Consider the following 16,562-nt stretch of genomic DNA (forward strand, 5'->3'; position numbering starts at 1 on the left):
TAAAAACTGGTACAATACTTGAAGACAGTGGAGGTGAGACCAATCTGAAAAACCTACTGCTATCCTTCTACAAAATTTAAAAACTAATTTATGACATTACTTGTCATACTTAGTACAAATGATCTTAAAAACTGGGACAATACTTGAGGACAGTGGAGGTGAGATCACTCGGTAAAACTTAGACATTCATCCTTGGTACAATGAAACAAATACAGGACATAACTGGTACAAACGATCCAATCTAAAAATAGAATAAAAAAGAAAAACAATACGGGATACGGAATAGGTTTTATATAAATCATTATGATAATGTAGATTTGATATTACATGAATGGAGGTCTACATTGAAGAGAAACTTTAAAAGAGATCTGCATTGAAGAAAAAAAGTTAAAAGAAAATCTGCATTGGAGAGAAAGTTTACAGAAAATCTGCATTGAGGAGAAAAGTTTACAGAAAATCTGCATTGAAGAGAAAAGTTTACAAAAAATCTGCATTGAGGAGAAAAGTTTAAAGGAGATCAACAGTGAAGAGAACAAGTTTAACTCTATAGATTTTTATTAGGGGCAAGTTCTGCAGGCGAGAGACAGAGAAAATAAAAATGCAGTCAATAGAATCTAGAGAAGAACTTGCATCACCGTATTTGTTTTCAAACTTTGACAAATTAAAAATTCCTAAATAATGTTATGACAAAATAAACTGATAAAAAAATTACTTTTCAAACTTATTTTTTTTTCTTATAAGTAGTTACTTACTGAATGTCAAAAATGTACTACATAATAGTTATCAAAAGTGCCAGGACTATAATTTTATACGCCAGACGCGCGTTTCGTCTACATAAGACTCATCAGTGACGCTCAGATCAAAATAGTTAAAAAGCCAAACAAATACAAAGTTGAAGAGTGATCAACAGCTTAGTTTAGAGTGATCAACGCTTAGCTTAGTTAAGAGTGATCAACGCTACCATTTTTAAAAATTATGTTATAGTCGACAAATGCAAATTGAACTAAACGGTATAGAGTATATAATGTATTTTTTAATTGAACTCAACGAAACAATTGAGTACGTCATTCGAGCACCTATTCTTATCCCAGGCATATATTACCTTAGCCGTATTTGGCACAACTTTTTGGAATTTTGGATCATAATGCTCTTCAACTTGGTACTTGTTTGGCTTTATAAATATTATATTTTGATATGAACGTCACTGACGAGTCTTATGAAGACGAAACGCGCGTCTGGCGTACTAAATTATAATCCTGGTACCTCTGATAACTATTAGCCGTTCACTTTTTTTTTTTAACGTAACCCTATTTTTTGAACGGATGCATGACGTGTGGCATCAACAACAGCCTAATGATCCGGTATGGAAGGGATTGTTGCTTTGACAATTGAAACATATCCGTAGCAATCTGTGACACAAATCATGTATAATGGTCACCAGAATGTTGATGGTGTCCTTAAAATTTTCAAAGAGATTACTTCAACTGCCGCAATATGAAGCCCTGGTTCAGTAGCTATCCTTTCTTATCGACCCCTATAGCTATCAAAAAAATTATGATATGAAACGCAATTATAAGTAACCATACTTTACATTCGTTTATGTGTTTATGTTGTTTTTTCATCTTCTTCATGGTGGTGCTGATGTGTCTATCTTTTGTCAACTTGTAGCTTGTGATAATCCCTTATGATGTCTTCCCTCTCTATAAAAAGTAGAAAGACTAACTATTTCATAAATACTAAGCAACCATACAAAGATGAACTGCTTATCACTTCTAAAGCAGAAACTTTAAAATATGAAAATGTTGGTTTAAGTCAAAAGGACAGGTTTTTCTTGTCGCTGCGATATGCTACACAATGACCAAATAAGTACTCGATCGAACTATAAACATTAGAAAAACACAAATATGCGTGTAAATATTAGTTAAAATTATGTAAGCATTAAAGCGTTGCTAATTGATATATTATCTGATGAGTATTAATGTCACTACGACCTTCGGTAAAGGTTATTGACATCTATAATCATGCTGATAACGAGAGTCCCCATAAGAACCCACTTTTGTTTCCGTTTTGTGTTATTAAAGATCCAGGATCTTGACAATTTGACTATTCATTCGTCCTTCGTGTATAATAATAGGCATCAATTAAATGGGTTGATTTATGTAATGTAAACATGTTCTTAACCTGTAGAGCAAATCATTTTGGTGAAAACAATCAAATTTATACATGTACTTGACAAGGAACTGGTGAACGTTAAAGATTTAACAACTTAAAAAGTGATTTGATGTATAGTTTGATGGTTTGGAACCTGGTACTTTGAAAAAGTAACATATATATTCATGAACCGTATCATGAGCTCCTTTTAACACGTCTAAGTCCGCTACTTCGCTGCAATAACAGTTTTTAGTTATTTTAACACACAAAATGCATTTGAATATTATATATCTAAGATATGCCATGCCTTAAAACTTTTCAAGATACACATGTTTGTCTGTATTCAGAGTTAATTTTGAGGTGAGAACGCAGCCATTTTATGTACATACATATCAATCAATACCATTTATACTCGGATATTTGGCGTGTTCCACAGTGTATAGACTGTATAGACAATCAGTAGAAAAATAAAGGGAAGTTGATACTCTGGGATTTTTTTCGCATAGCAGCATTTTAATATAAGTTTGCACAATGATCATATAGCATGCAGCACTCGTTCTTTGTTATTTTAGGTGGGATAAAATTATGTGAGCATTTTGGTTTCAGTTCAATCAATTTTTGTTGTTACAATTTTCCAGAAAGTTTTCTTGTAAATTCATAATTAAAAGCTTTGCTAAAATTGAACATAAAACTGAAACGATCAAGTTTCACTGCTAGTACTAGGCTGTATGATATGTACGTTCTACAACATTAATTTTGCATCTAAATATGATTGGTTCGTGAGGAATTTATCCCGTTAAACATTTCAATCCAGTTCTATAAAAAAAATCATAAAGCCTGGTGCCATTATCGCTTGCGATATCGAATGAAAATTATGATAATACATTGCAATTCTATTTTTGATTTAATTTCTTTAATTTTTTTTACTATTTTCGAAAACGTTTATCATGAATGCACGTTGTAATCATGTAGTAACCTCCTTGCGGAGAACCTTCTTATTCCAATTCTTAGTATTTGCACAGGATTTTTTTGTGTCACTACTTTCTCCAATGGATGCTACAATTTACACTTAATAAACAAATAAAAATCATTATTTAATATTATTTAGGCTTTTGTATGATAAAAAACTAGCATATATAGTTGCTACCAAGCCATGCAGGAATATGACACTATGGATCCATTCGTTTGATATATTCGAGTTTTTGATTTTGCCCTTTAATTGCGGTTTTGTCGTTTTGAATTTTCCTCGGTGTTCGGTAATTTTGTTATTTTACTGTTTAGCATAGAAAAGCTTTTCTCGGTTAGCCGAAACTAAACATGTTTTTGCTTTTTTTTTGCGTGGCCGGAAGAAAAGACACTGCCTAATTATAAAGAGTACTTAAATAAAGGAAACAGTAGTATACGCTGTTCAAAAGTCTAAATCGATTGAGAGAAAACAAATCCGGGTAACAAACTAAAACCGATTTTTCTAATTTTCTCTAAAATTGTAGCCAAGATATAGATATAAAAGAAAATAAAAAAAAAAAAAAAACATAGTGTTACCGTGCATTTTAAAGAAATATTCCATCGTTTGCATGAAAATTTTCGAATTTTCTTGAAGGCGAGATAACTCTATTCAGATTTACCTGAAAAAGATAATTATAACTACTCATGATTAATAGAAATATATTAGGTAAATTTTCAGTCCTTTTGTGTAACATAGTTCTAAAAAATCCATAGCAACCAAAGATATCTCCATAGCGACCAAATAAATCAATTCATGCACTTGGAAATTAAAATACCCATTAAGAGAAACTTGTACATTTGAGCACTTTTATGTAGTACCATAAGTCATTTTTGCTTCAATTGATTTCACAATCTTTTATTTGCAGTGCAAAATTCTATTTAAGGAAGGCCCACCATGAGTTATTTTTAGATATCTGGACAGACATTTTTTTAAGATAAATTCTAAAGCTTTGAGAAATATTTTTGTTTGTGCTTGAATTTAAAATAAATTCATATACAAAATATTATTGAAATTTCATTTTCCACACCAAACATTACTTTGATTTTATTGTAAATTCTCCGCCTCGGTATTTGTAAAAAAAAATCCCTTATTTTAAACAAATCGTCATCTTTCATGCATTTTAATGAAAATCGACGTACAGGTAGAGTAAGGTATTCCAAATCATATCCAGATGTCAAAAAGTTTCCAACATGTTGTAAAGACTAACTTTCTGACCCTGTCAAGTGGAATTGCTAGGTATGCATTTATCTCTCCATGGCTCATAAAAAATGTGCAAGTGGTTTTCTAGTTGTCATCTTCTTACCTTGTTTTCATGTCAGTTTTCTTTTTTGAGGGAAAATGCTAATTTTGATTTAAAAAATGTGGATTTTGAGGATAAGCTTTTCGTGTTGCACAATTCACTTAAAGAGTATCAACAATCAATATTTTGAGTACATTTTTACCATGTTACAAATTTTAGTACAAGTCATAAAAGGGGGACAAAAGATACCAGAGGGACAGTCAAACTCATAAATCGAAAATAAACTGACAACGCCATGGCTAAAAATGAAGACAAACAATAGTACACATGATACAACATAGAAAATTAAAGAATAAGCACCACGAACCCAACCAAAAACTAGGGGTGTTCTCAGGTGCTCCGGAAGGGTCAGCATATCCTGCTCCACGTGTTGCGCCCGTCGTGTTGCTCATGTTTTAACAAATCAGGTAAATACCAAAATGCCATTTACTTTGCTTGCCTGTTATTATTATAAGGGTTCTTCAATACATAATTAAAAAAATAATTTTCAGTCGTATAAAAACTGTTCAATGCCCATATAATGTGACATGCCTTCATGTCATTTAACCCCATTTAGTCATAATCTAAAATATTAACAGAGAAAAAAGGACTTTTACTCATGATAAAGGTCTATGGTGACCTATGGTTGCTAAGATATAGTTATACGCACGTGATTGTAAATAAAGTGACGACAGCTTTCATTTTTTGAGTAAAAAAGAAAATTAAAGGTTAAAATTGTAGTTTTTAACTTTTTTGGTTAGAGTGTCACTCACGCGCGTCTGTCGTACAATCTTTCAATCCTGGTACCTTTGATGAGTTTATTTAACCATATAGTAGAAAGTTTAACATGATGTTTTGCTATTCAGGGGAAAAAGGGGCTCTTATCATACATCCTCCTTTTGAAAAATAAAATTGCGCTGGGCGGTAACCATATTTCCTTATTGCTGGCAAATTCCCAGGACCAGGATGTATGATACTTCTGTTAATTATTTAACTTTATTTATTAACCAGATACTTCCTTAAACAAGATCTAGTATTGTCAGCAGTAAAAAGGTCAACTGGCATCACACCTAATCTAGCATAAAACTACTAATGACATGCAAATTAATCTCATCTTTTACAACACTTTATGTGTTACAAATGAAACTGGACTTGAATCTTTAGGGACGACATCAAAAGATCAATGTAAGATAACAATCTTAATTCAAATAGTTTGGGGGGTGGGGGGGGGGGGGGTTGAACTGCTGCAAGATTTGGTTATCCGACATTGATTTTTACATATATCCATATGGGTCAATCAATTTTTCCCAAATTAAGTTAATAGGGGGGTAGGGGGGTCAGTGAAAAAACTATTTGAATTAAGTTTTTTATACTTCATTGAACTTTTGATGTCATCCCTTACTTTGTGTATATTACCAAATGTATCTAAACCAAAGAAAATTGGATGTAATATTAATATATAATATGTACAAACCAAAGAGGATTAGATGTAATGTTAATATGTAATATGTACAAACTAAAAAGGATTAGATATAATGTTGATAAGTACAAACCAAAGAGGATAAAAGGAACTTTGTCAATGTATTTACAACTATTGAAGATATACCCCAATCAAAATATAGACCTCTTTGACGGTACTTACAATTGATCGATATTTTAAAAAGAATGGATATTTGATTTTTCATCATGAAAATACTAATAAGTACCAATGAAGATCAGTAAGTACTATATTCTACCAATAACAAGATGATTTATTGACTACAAAAGAAGTAGGGCTAATTTTCCTGTACTTATATCACTTACTGGTCCACAATCTAAAAGTAGACCAATCTTACTTGCAATTGAATGTAAAACATATCTTTTAGTAGCCATTAATTTATCATTTAAAGAATTGGTAAATGGTAAATAAGACCACTGGACGACAGATGGTGAACGATCTAATTATAGACCACTAGACGACAGAGGTTATTCTAGTGACGTATTCCGTATAGCTTCTTATCATATAAGTTATGACGTATCTACTTTATACAATTTATTTTTATTCATCATTCGATTTGAATCATGTTTGATATCCGTCATTTGTGATATGCAGATAAAAAGTTGTTAATAATGACCTATAGATGCACTTGATCATACAATGTTTGTCGGCCCAAAAATACCTCAACGCAAGACACACTTCCTAAATTGAATCATAACCGGTTTTTCCTACCTTGGGTATTGCCTAATATGATGGATAAGATAAACAGTACAAAATAAGAACTTCGACAATTGATTATAAAAAACAGTGTTTCGTCCATTTTTAAATAGTGCAAAAGCAAAACTACTGAACTCCGAGAAAAATTCAAAACGGAAAGTCCCTAATCAAATCGCAAAATCAAAAGCTCAAACATATCAAACGAATGGATAACAACAGTGTTTTTTAAAAAGAGTTTCAAAAGTGACATATCCTTTTCTTAATTGATATGAAGAATGAATATACTATTGAAAATTACATATCGATTCATTTTAAACGTCTTGTTTTAAATCAGACGGGAACTATGACATATTTAGAGTCCTATTTGTGAAAAAAAACATAAACAAGAACAAATCCTATCTTAAAGACAAAGAAAGAATAAAAAGTAAAATAACAAAGACAAAAAAACGAATGAACAAATAAATTTGCGTGTTATCAAATGTCTGTTCCGATGAATTTTAAGTTACTAGTACTTTCTGGAAAACATAAAATACTGCTCAAATATTAGACAGACGATAAATAAAATTCGTTACAGGAACTCCATTTGTTTTGTAAAGATGTTATTAATGAGAAGATAACAGCTATATTGAAACACCAATTGACTGTACAAAACACTTTAACTAAATACTACATAGAGCCTGTGTTGCTCACCTAGGTCTATTCGCATCTTCAGGAATGGACATTATCCAAAAGTAATACGCATCTAGCGTAGTCGGTATTAAATCTGGAATCAATGATAAGTTTATTGTATACAATATTTCTGCCTATCTCATAAAGTCTCCAGATAGTAGGGGAAAAAAGAAACAAAAAAACTTATTAAAGAGCAATAACTTCAATTAAAATCGACTGACGATTTCGGTCATGTTTGTCCTTTTTATTTTTAGCTATGGCGTTGTCAGTTTATTGTCGATTTATGAGTTTGACTGTCCCTCTGGTATCTTTCGTCCCTCTTTTATTTGTAGATTTTCTCTTGCTTGCACTTCTACTTGAATAGGACATTTCTTGAACTGTACCCAGAGGAAGAACATGTATACAGCATTTCTAAACAAGAAGCTACTTGGCCAATTTGTGATCTTTGGGAAGATTTGCAAATTAATAACTTGATTATGGAGAGTAAACAAGCCAATGAAAATATGGAAAGTAATGTGACTGAAACTTTAATTGATCAACTGAACATGACATTATAATCCGTTCATTTAAACGATGAAGAACTCAATATGTCTATCGAGGATCTAGACAGAAGTATGGAGAGTCTATCCGTTGGAAGTCAAATGGATAGAGACGAAGTTAGTAGTCAAATTCGTACTTCCAAAGATCAATTGAATGGATCATTGACAATCCAAACTGATGAAGAAAATACAGTTGAACACACTATATTTAGACATATAGACGATATTAATATTTCAGGATTAGAAAATATAGAGGATAGCGACGACAAAGATCTTGAAAGTCCAAACTTGTCTGCTATAGATAGTGATTCTGATACATTAAGCCTAGGGGATGAATATGAAATCAGACTGGAGGAAGACAGCGAAAATGTTCGTGAAATAGAAAAAATGCTTGGTGCTATTAGTTATATTGACACTGAAGTTAATGACTCTACCCTATCAGAAGAAGTACAAAAACAATCATTCAGCATTTTTAAGACAAATCCAATATTAACAAGACACCCCCTTCCAGCGTCAGGGCGTGATGATGACATCATGGTTTTAAAAAATGTCTTGGATGACATATTACTTAAAACCGAACATGGTGGAAATAAAGAAAGAATATTATTTGCACCTGATTTCAAAGTTGCAAACAACTTCTTATTTAAACTAATGGACTCTATTCCTAAGTATCGCAGCTTTCTTTCCGAGTTTCCTGTTCTCAATCCGAGGAAGTCTAAAATAACAAATCGCATATCAGCTTATAAAGAAGCCGGTCTCATTCACATTTTACAATATATGAAAGATGAAGAAAATGAAAAAGAATGGTCAAAACTTTTATCCATTGAAAACATAGAAACAGCAACAAGAAATATTTGGCGTCTTTCCACTGCATTGCATTCAGCAATATGTCTGTCTTTTATCAAATCATTGCCAGACCAAGAAGCAGCAGAAATTGAGAAAATCATGTCTCAACAGCATCCTTTTCACAAGTTAGAAGAACAATTTGGAACAAAATTCAAAAAGTACATTGAAGATAGTTGCAGCAGAAATGCAACATGTTGTCTCCACAAGGAAATGATGACACATTGCGACGAACTAATTGCAATTGCAGTTGCGGAACGTATTGGTGGACCAGATGGATACAAGCTGCTTCTAGCCAGTGTAAAATCATCGTTGCCATTTTCGTTTTTGAATGGAGCCCTTAGGTATGCAGGTTTTTGCTCACGACTACTTTTAGAGCATTATCAAGCTGGCGATTTCCATTCAAACTTTAAAACTCGATTATACACATTTCCTCATTATAACAGCAAAATCAACTTTGGATTAGACAGCATCAGAGAAATTGATCATAGAACAGCCAAAAAATGCATCAGACCTGGATCTACATTGACTAATATTATACCAAAAATGTCTACTGTTGATAAACAGAAAGAACTTCATACAGTCAGAAAGAAAAATTTGCTTGGGAAACAAGATTTAGCTGATGACACAGATAAAGAGGACAAGAAAGCAGTGAAGTCCTCAGCATCGAAATACATGGAACATCAAATTTCAGTTTATAATGACAAAAAACACATCATACGAACTGTGTAACTAATGATGAGAAGAAATGCCTTTAATACAGTAGAAGACTCCACACCAAAAAATATATACCATTCTAAAACTCCATCAATAGCAAATACAACTTTAGATAGAAACACCTACCATATTGTAAAATATTTGGTGCAAAGATATATAGCACAGCAGGAGTTTCTAGGAATAACAACAGAAGACTGCCCTAGCACAGATACTTTAGATGGACCAAAAGAGCTTATTAATCGTGTCAAAAGAGGTCAAAGTGTTACTGTCGGTCGAACCAAATGCAGGCCAAAGGAGAAGCCGGTAACAGAGACAGAAAAGGAAGAGCACAAAAGAGTAACTAAAGTAAAGAAATTAAGAAGTGTACTTGATTCCTTGTCATCCAAAAGCAACACTTGTCAAGCTGTTTTGAAACCAGATGGGTCTAAAAATGCGTCAAATAAATCACCTGGTGTAAAAAAAGGCACTGCTGAACTTAATCAAAACATGCCAGGTAGCAAAATCCTTACATACAAGTTCATCAGTGGATTCTGAAGAAGACCAGCTTGTGTTTCTTGACTTCAAAATGGCCCCTGCTCACATCAGAAACAACGCCAATCTGTCAATTGTTGAGTTTGCTGGCACAAAATTTAAAGTATTTGCTTCCTCTGGACAACAACATGTTCAGTTTGTTTCTAATTCAATCATAAAGAAGCTTGTTAGCAGTCTACCGAATTTAAACAGAATTGTCATTTGCGAAAAGAAGTATTATTTTACTCCTGATGATTTCAATGCCAGTACTAGACTTAAAAGGGAGAAAAAATAAAAAATAACCATTGCCCATTTGAAAGAAGAAAATGAAATTTTAAGCAAAGAAAACTTCAGCAAACAGGCTGCTGTTTCTACTATGCCAGGCAAAAAACTCATCAGCAAGTTTCTAACTAAACAGTTAAAATATGTAGATATGAAGAACAACCTTATAGTAGGCATCGACAGTGAAGCATATTTGTCTGAATGTGAATGCCAGAATGATGACCATTGCCAGTGTGACTTGTATGCAACACCAGTCAGATTTTATTTTAAGAAAGAAAGTGGATATGACAGAGAAGAACTGATGCATAGTATAAAGAAAAGAAAGGGGGAGGCAGAAATGTCACAGGCAGACTGGTTGTTTGACAAGAATACAACAGAAAATCTTAGAGATGGATAATGTGTTGTCAATTTTGTAACATCAGCAGATATTGACACTTTGGTCATACATTTACTAAGCGTAAGCATGTTCTGGCCAAGAAATGAAGATCAGTCTTTTAAATGGCCGGTATTTTTATGATTACAAAAAAAAACAAGAGATATATGATATAACTGGAATTATATCTCTGTTAGAGCAGCATTTCAACAAACCAAAGATAGGAGTTCTAGTGCTAAGTGGCTTTGGTAATCAATTGGAATATTTGGATGATATTGACATTATATGCAAGTATTTTTTATCGCGTGTATAAAGAGTTGAATTACTCGTATGCATATGAAAGATGAATGAAATTTATTTGAACTCAAACTTAAAATAATTTATACCACTTATATTGAGGTGTCACTATTTACATAAACAAATTTCATGTGTAAAATTTGTTTTATTTCATTTATTTCATAAATGTTATAAATGTACAATCCTTGAATAACGATAACTAATTACCTTTTAAAACCTTAGATAGTAAAATAAAGAAATTCTGAACTCAACGGGAAAAACAAAAAGGAAAGTCCCTTACTAAATGGCAAAATCAAAATGACCAAACACTCCAAACACATCAAATGAATGAATAACTAATTCCTGACTTGGTACAGGTATTTTCCTATAAAAAGTCGTCTGGCATTTTTTTTTATTAAAAAATACCAAACAAACAAAAGGTAGATCTCATTATTATGCACATTGTTGTCCTGTTTTTTTTTACCATATCAAAATAATGGACACAACATTTATTTAATTAGTTATCAAAGGTACCAGAATTATAATTTAGTACGCCAGACGCGCGTTTCGTCTTCATACGACTCATCAGTGATGCTCATATCAACATAGAGCCAAACAAGTACAAAGTTAAAGAACATTGAGGATCCAAAATTCCAAAATGTTGTGCCAAATACGCCTAAGGTAATCTATGCCTGGGATAAGAAAATCCTTAGTGTATCTATAAAAAAAAAGTTTGGTAAACAGGACATTTATAAAATAAAACCTATCTTTTACTTTAAGAAATGTCAACCCTTTTTTTTAGCTAGGTATTCCTTTTGTGGATTTTGGCTTTATTTCTGTAAATTTGGTCCAGTAGTTTCAGAAGAGAAGAATTTTGTAAAGTTTAACAGACGGTGACGACGACGGACAACAAGTGATGAAAATATCAATATATTAAATCACTAAGATAACGGAGAGCCACACATTTGTAGTATGTATTCAGACATTGATTACACTTCTTTTCTGGATTAAGAAAACTTCACTAGGCTACCGACTTGCAGTTCAATGTCTTTTTTTACACTTTTTATAAATATATGCAACATCTTTCTGCGTTTTGTTAATTCACTAGTCATGTTATATATATGGCATTTCTGAAGCATTTACATGAAAGACTTTTATATAAGCCAAGAAAGCGGCTTAATTGTGTCCTAGTTTCCTTTCATCCTCGATTACTTTAGCCTTTGATTGATGTGGATATTAATCGTTCATAGAGAAGATCAGTGGGGTTTCTATGTTATTACATCACAATATAGTTACAGTCGCCAAAAATAGTCAATGATCGATCGACAATCATTTATTTATTCAATTATAAATATTAACCCACTTTACCCCGTCAGCACGACAGGATTAACAGTAAAAATGTCGTCGTGCTATGTATATTATTACAAAGAGGATGGACTAACATATTAATATTGATTCCTCAGATGTTGGATACATATTAAATGTACTTTACAACGTCAAACAACTGTTTCGTGCACTAGTCAACATGAAATTACTATCTATAATATATCTGAAATGTACTTTTAATTATTCAGGGTTTACGATCCAGTGCCGGTTTATCGAAGCTGTCCTAGGATCTGCTATAAGACATATAATTATATCTTAGTGGTGATTATTGTTGACGAAGAAGCAAAGAGCAAGAAATTTAATCTTAAGAAAAGAATGCATTACAATGAACAATAGGTATAATGTAATCAAATAATATTCAAATAGTGAAAATGGTTAGAAGTAGTGTTGTAATTAATCTATATACATATATCATTTTCCATCTTAATGAACAAAGAAATGAAAATTTGAGAATTTAAAAAAAAAAAAATGAAAATTTGAGAATTAAAAAAATAAATAAATGAATATTTGAGAATTTAAAAAAAAATCCTTTTCAATATAGATTATCATATGGATAACTTATATAAAATATAGATTATCATATGGATAACTTAAATAAGTTGGTTTAATGTATTTAATGTCCGTCAGTTATACTGTAAACTGCTCTGTCTATAAAAAGCCATGGTCAATAGAGAGAGTGGTATCAATAACTGTATTGTATGCACTTATGTAAATTATGTCTTGTACTTTAATTATTCTTGTGATATATTGTGTACTGTGTTATTTTGATAATTTCATCATACAACTGTGCATTTAATTAAAATTATAAACTGTTCTTATATATAATTGAGTGTACATTAAAACTTTAAAATTTATGAAACAAAATAAGGCAAACAAAACCCCAAAACCATAACTGCTTTTCTTTAAAACTTTACAATTTAAAAGTGCAATTATTTATAATTAAGTATTGATCGATGAGGATAATGATATACAGTCGGAATACTGGTTGAAATATAACAAAAAATCGAAGCTCTTTGTTAGAGAAGGCGAGAAATGTTTACTGTAATGTACGTGTAATGTTTACTAAAGTGACAAAATTTTTAAAAGTTAACAGAAACAAATAAAATTACAAATTTCTTCTCAATTACGAACGAAGTGTTTTATTTTAAGAACACCATTTGCATAAGTTTTCAATTTATTTAGTACATAGTTAAGCATAACAATTAGATATCAAGTCGACGACATGGGTATCTTTCAAGTTGGATGTAGAAAATGCATCACCTCCGATTTAAAAAAAAAATTACCACGGACGGAAAACATATCAATCTATTAGTTTAGTAATTTTCGTGTCTGTCCTTCCATTATGTGACTCAAGAAAAAATTCCAAAAAATGGGTAACAATTATATCGAAAAGAGAAAATCGAGTGCACCTTTTTATGTTAGGGCGTGTTTGAGTTGATTTTTTTGTCTTAATATCGTAGAAAGCAAGAATATTTCATACATCGTCTCGCTTCAGATTATATCAATTTTATTTATCAACTAGAACACAGCCGCGAAATCGCTATTTATTTGTATTGTTGTCCTGTATTATTATGTTATCATTTTAATGTTATATTTAACAATGCCATCAAAGTGCGAGGTTTGGCATGCCACAAAACCAGGTTCAACCCACCATTTTTTTCTTTAAAAATGTCCTGTACCAAGTCAGGAAAATGGCCATTGTTATATCATAGTTCGTTTCTGTGTGTGTAACATTTTTACGTTGTGTTTCCGTTTTGTCGTTTGTTTTCTCCTATTTTTGAGTGTGAATTCACATTACTATAAGACGTATCACGGTACTTGTCTATCCCAAATTCATGTATTTGGTTTTGATGTTATACTGGTTATTCTCATCTGATTTTGTCTAATGATTGGTCCGTTGCTGTGTGTTTTACATTTTAATGTTGTGTCGTTGTTCTCCTCTAATATTTAATGCGTTTCCCTCAGTTTTAATTTGTTACCCCGATTTTGTTTTTTGTCCATAGATTTATGAGTTTTGAACAGCGGTATACTACTGTTGCCTTTATTTATCTGATCTTTGGTCGGGTCCTCAATTTATTTTAATGAGATAAAATTCAGCTCAATTTTAATGCAACATCGTTGCAACGCTAAATTTGATTGGTTAATGTCACAAATTTTCATGGTATCACTTCACAAATGATGCTATGATTTTTTTTTTGCATCAATTCACAATTGATGCTGTGAACATTTACGCGAAAGCACAAGCGACGTATGCCAGATTTTAAATGTATGCTTTTGCTTTGTTTTTTGTCAGTTTCATTAAAATGGAGAAAACAATATTGTATTGTAAGCTCCGACGGCATAAATTCGTGATTTGTACAATCGGAGCTTAAATATAAACGGTTTCTGACGCCAGACACGCGAATCAATGAATGTGTTTGTAGATAGATGTTTTTGTGTTCTGCTAAATTGTTCCTTTTAAAATTGTTACACGAGGATGACTGCTGTACCCATATTTTGACTATTTTATTTATTATGTCTGTTTAGTTCACGCATCATTGTAAATATAACGGAATTTGATGAAATTGTCATCAAAGGGAGAGGTTTAGCGCTATAAAACCTGGTTTAATCCACCATTTTCTACATTTGAAAATGCCTGTACCAAGTCAGGAATATGACAGTTCTTGTCCATTCGTTTTTGATGTGTTTTGTCATTTGATTTTGTCATGTGATTATGGACTTTCCAATTAGATTTTACTCTTGAGTTCAGTATTGTTGTGATTTTACTTTTTTTTTATCTCCTTATTAACTATCCTAGCACCAGTACGAGACATCTTTATTGGGGATCTAAACTAAAGACTATTTCTGTGATATATCACAAGTTGCGACATGTTTGAAAGCCCACTTATAGGGTACAAGTATATGTCTTTAGATAGTCTTAGGATATCTCATACTCCTAAGAGGATCAAATCGGGCCAATGTTTAGACGAATTGCATCTTACATACCAAAATGTAGATAATTAACATATAAGGTACCGGTAGTTGGTGTAAAAAAAATATGTTATAAAAGAAAGATTAAATAAAAAGATAGCTCATTTTTAAATTTTGTTTTCTACTACCAGTATTGCAAAAGGAGAAGTATGTATACTCTAACAGATCTTTCTATTTTATTAAGTATCTTTCTCATTCACATCGTCCCTACGTAAGTAGTTTCACCGTACATCTGAAACCCAGTTTTTGATTGCTAAAATGGCTGTAAATAGCTTGGAAAAAGTTTTCGTGAAGCACTTGGAAAAAGTGTATGTACCTGTTTTTAATCTATCGTATTGATCCTCAATAAGTTTGGGTTTTGGCTACTTTTAGACATTATAAAATAGCCTTCAATCTGAATGGTTAACCGATGAAATCAGAATACTGATTTTGTTACATTGACGGTACCCTTTGTTCTCACTTTATCACTGACCAGTTCACACACTAAGACAACCTTGAAAATATTTTAGAATTATCCCCTTTCTATCTTGTTATACATTTCTTTCTATGAAGACTGTGTATTTAATCATATATATTCAAGTTAACTAAATTCAGATGATTTTCAGTAAGCCTTTGTCAACGTATTTTGAGTTACAAATCTATCTCAAAATACTCGTATTCATTACGTTTCGATCTCTTATATATTACAAACTACTCTCAACTTACCATTGTTTTATAAGTTTTTAGTTTTGCAACGTAATAGACAACTTTCGAGTTCGATGCATTTCCGACAAAAACTCTGGTTTTAGTGAACGTCATTTGTGCGTTTAGGGGCGTCGTCACTTCCATTCTAATGTTGAGCGAGTGGTTGGAAAACTATAATTCTATATTGTACGAATTATTCGGCAAATTGAATTCTCAAAATTGACATCAGCACTGCTGTCATTAGGGAATTGTCATTAAGTACCTTCAGAACAACCCTTATGATTCTTGATGAACGCTATAGTGCAGGGATACAGGCGAGCCCCTCTATCTGGTAAATGACGTCATAAAGGCGCGCATAATTGACGAGATTTTTTCCGGATGAACGGATGAACTCGAAAGTGGTCTATTACGTGCGAATGCCATAGAAGCTAAACATGTAAATCGCGTTTGTCATTTATTGCCAGTTTCCCGCTTATATATAAACTCATCATAGATACCAGGATATCACCTCTGTAGTATATCACTGGGAAAGACTCAGAAAACGAGTTAAACCGATATAAAAGGATTGTTTAATTTTTTTGTACTTTTGCTATACCAATGTAAATTCTGTTAAGCTGGTCGATATATTCTATTGAGCTTCTGTGTTACTTTTTGCTATTCCAGTGTTATCTATATGCCCACGT

Source organism: Mytilus edulis, chromosome 5 (assembly GCF_963676685.1).
Source record: "Mytilus edulis chromosome 5, xbMytEdul2.2, whole genome shotgun sequence".
NCBI classification, from domain to species: domain Eukaryota; kingdom Metazoa; phylum Mollusca; class Bivalvia; order Mytilida; family Mytilidae; genus Mytilus; species Mytilus edulis.